Genomic DNA, 751 nt, shown 5'->3' with positions numbered 1-751 from the left:
CTTTTCCACCAAGTATGTAAGAAAGTGCTTTTTAAAAAGTAGCATATACATTTAAATGTGTGATTTTAAAATATCAGGTTAAATCCAATTGTAATGAAGACAGTTTTAACAAAGATACTGCTATAAAAGAATTCTCCAAGACTTACTTGTACCCCATTCCTCCTTTCTCCCATTCTCCTAGTGTCTACTGACAGCCTTTTATTTATTTATTTTTTTAATAATTTGTTTTATTTTACTTTAAGTTTTAGGATACATGTGCAGAATGTACAGGTTTGTTACATAGGTATACATGTGCCATGGTGGTTTGCTGCACCCATCAACCCATCATCTAGGTTTTAAGCCCTGCATGCATTAGGTATTGATCCTAATGCTCTCCCTCCCCTTGTACCCCATCCCCCGACAGGCCTGTGATGTTTCCCTCCCTGTGTCCATGTGTTCTCATTGTTCAACTCCCACTTATGAGTGAGAACATGCGGGATGAAACTGACATGTCTTTAAATGAGAAATATATACAGAGAGAGATATATAGATACTTTCCAAATCTACCTAACACTGACTCCTATTTAAGCCCCATGCTTCCATTTCTACCCGCTTATGGAACAGTGTGTATATACTGTTCCCACTTCAGATGCAGTTTTGCTAAAAAATTATAGTCATCATTCTTTTCCACAAACCAGATTTCTTTTGAAAGTTTCAAATTCTCTCAATATCACTACCATTTTTCAGCATCTTAGCATCATCCTTCCTTCCT

Source organism: Mandrillus leucophaeus, unplaced genomic scaffold, assembly GCF_000951045.1.
Source record: "Mandrillus leucophaeus isolate KB7577 unplaced genomic scaffold, Mleu.le_1.0 Scaffold328, whole genome shotgun sequence".
Classification (NCBI taxonomy): domain Eukaryota; kingdom Metazoa; phylum Chordata; class Mammalia; order Primates; family Cercopithecidae; genus Mandrillus; species Mandrillus leucophaeus.
The sequence above is the reverse complement of the archived record's forward strand: the minus strand, read 5'-3'. Positions refer to the sequence as shown.